The sequence below is a fragment of the Mastomys coucha genome, unplaced genomic scaffold (assembly GCF_008632895.1).
Source record: "Mastomys coucha isolate ucsf_1 unplaced genomic scaffold, UCSF_Mcou_1 pScaffold11, whole genome shotgun sequence".
NCBI lineage: Eukaryota > Metazoa > Chordata > Mammalia > Rodentia > Muridae > Mastomys > Mastomys coucha.
The window spans coordinates 29527319-29530048 of record NW_022196893.1 but is presented as its reverse complement, the minus strand read 5'-3'; the positions used below and the strand labels follow the sequence as shown (position 1 = coordinate 29530048).

General features: G+C 40.5%; 1 protein-coding gene across 1 annotated transcript in view; it reads left to right on the top strand.

Annotated features, from left to right (window-relative positions):
* Positions 1-2730, top strand: part of LOC116078984 (olfactory receptor 8S1-like) — a 68161-nt gene that overhangs the window by 24157 nt on the left and 41274 nt on the right. The gene's annotated exons all lie outside the window — the stretch shown is intronic.

Here is a 2730-nt window from a genome sequence, read left to right as displayed (position 1 = left end):
AGTTTCTGTTTCCATGATCTGTCTATTGCTGAGAGTGGGATGTTGAAGTCTCCCACTATTATTGTGTGGGGTGCGACGTGTTCTTTAAGCTTTAGTAAAGTTTCTTTTATAAATGTGGGTTCCCTTGCATTTGGAGCATAGATGTTCAGAATTGAGAGTTCATCTTGGTAGATTTTTCTTTTGATCAGTATGAGGTGTCCTTCCTTATCTTTTTGGATGCCTTTTGTTCGAAAGTTGATTTTATTCAATATTAGAATAGCTACTTCAGTTTGTTTCTTGGAACCATTTGCTTGGAAAATTGTTTTCCAACCTTTTACTCTGAGGTAGTGTCTGTCCTTGTCACTGAGGTGTGTTTCCTGTATGCAACAAATATGTAGGGTCCTGTTTACATACCCAGTCTGTTAGTCTATGTCTTTTATGGGGAATTGAGCCCATTGATGTTAAGAGATATCAAGGAAAAGTGATTGTTAATTCCTGTTATTTTTGTTGTTAGAGGTGGAATTGTGTTTGTGTGGCTATCTTCCTTTGGGTTTGTTGAAAGATTACTTTCTTGCTTTTTCTAGGGTGTGGTTTCCCTCCTTGTGTTGGTGTTTTCCATTTATTATTCTTTGTAGGGCTGGATTTATGGAAAGATATTGTGTAAATTTGGTTTTGTCATGGAATATCTTGGTTTCTCTATGGTAATTGAGAGTTCTCCTGAGTATAGTAGCCTGGGTTGGCATTTATGTTCTCTTAGGATATGTATGACATCTGCCCAAGATCTTCTAGCTTTTATAGTCTCTGGTGAGAAGTCTGGTATAATTCTGATAGGCCTGCCTTTATATATTACTTGACCTTTTTCCCTTACTGCTTTCAATATTCTTTCTTTGTTTAGTGCATTTGGTGTTTTGATTATTATGTGATGGGAGGAATTTCTTTTCTGGTCCAGTCTATTTGGAGTTCTGTAGGCTTCTTGTATGTTCATGGGCATCTTTTTCTTTTGGTTAGGGAAGTTTTCTTCTATAATTTTGTTGAAGATATTTACTGGCCCATTACCTTGGGAGTCTTCACTCTCTTCTATACCTATTATCCTTAGGTTTGATCTTCTCATTGCATCCTGGGTTTTCTGGGTGTTTGGGGTTAGGAGCTTCTTGCATTTTACATTTTCTTTGACTGCTGTGCCAATATTTTTTATGGTATCTCCTGCCCCTGAGATTCTCTCTTCTGTCTCTTGTATTCTGTTGGTGATGCTTGCATCTATGACTCCTGATCTCTTTCCTAGGTTTTCTAACTCCAGTGTTGTCTCCCTTTGTGATTTCTTTATTGTTTCTATTTCCATTTTTAGATTTTGGATGGTTTTGTTAATTTCCTTTACCTGTTTGATTGTGTTTTGCTGTAATTCTTTAAGAGAGTTTTGTGTTTCCTCTTTAAGGGCTTCTACCAGTTTACCTGTGTTCTTCTTTATTTCTTTAAGGGAGGCATTTATGTCCTTCTTAATATCCTCTATCACCATCATGAGAAGTGATTTTTAGATCCAAATCTTGCTTTTCCTGTGTGATGGTGTGTCCAGGACTTGGTATGTTGGGAGAACTGGGTTCTGATGATACCAAGTCACCTTGGTTTGTGTTGCTTATTTTCTTATGCTTGCCTCCTGCTATCTGATTATCTCTAGTGCTACCTGCCCTTGCTATATCTGACTGGAGCCTTTCCTTCCTGTGATTCTGGTTGTGTCAGAACTCCTCAGAGTTCAGCTGTCTCTGTGATCCTGTGATTCTGTGACCCTGTGATCCTGAGATCCTGGGTGTGTCAGAGCTCCTGGGAGTCAAGCTGCTTCTGGGACCCTGAGATCCTGGTGTGACCAAGCTCCTGGGATCCTGGGATCCTGGGCCTGTTAGAGCATCTGGGAGTGGAGCTTCTTCTGGGTGTTGTGAGACTGACTTCAGAGTTTGCAACAATGTCTACTCAGAGCACCGGTCCAGACCAGAAAGAAAAGAGATTTACTTCATACCCAGCTAATAACTCACAATCACAACAACAGGCCATGTGACTGCAGATACCACTATTCATATTTAGTATGTAGTTAGCACACTGTGTACATGGCTTTATAGCCTTATGACTCTTGATTGTAACTAATAGATGAAAAATATAGTTCTTAAGTGTAATCTCTGGTCTGCTGTGGAGCAACATTCCAGGGCTTCCTTGGATGTCAGATCTACTTACAGTGATATCTAAACTCTGTTCCGGTTCTTGCCCCTAAATGAATTTAAGTGACAGCTGATATATCAAAATGGTACTATAGTAGACCCATAGTCTGGAGTTGGATGCCATTTACAATGGTGGCTCCTAAGAGCCACTGTCCAATCATAAAATTCTCCATTGTTTAGTCACCAAGTGAGTGTCATGGGAGTGAGACAGTTCAGTATATTCTGAACAACTGATATGTGCTTTGAGTAAGAAATGTCCCTCATAGCTGGGCAGTGGTGGCGCACGCCTTTAATCCCAGCACTTGGGAGGCAGAGGCAGGCGGATTTCTGAGTTTGAGGCCAGCCTGGTCTACAGAGTGAGTTCCAGGACATCCAGGGCTGTACAGAGACATCCTGTCTTGGAAAAAAAAAGAAAGAAAAAGAAAAAGAAAAAAGAAAAGAAATGTCCCCCATAGTCTTGAGCATTTCAACTCGTGGTCACTAGTGGGTGTCGCTGTTTGGGGAGGTTTTGTATGTTACTGGAGTCAGGGGTTGAGGTAAATGCCTC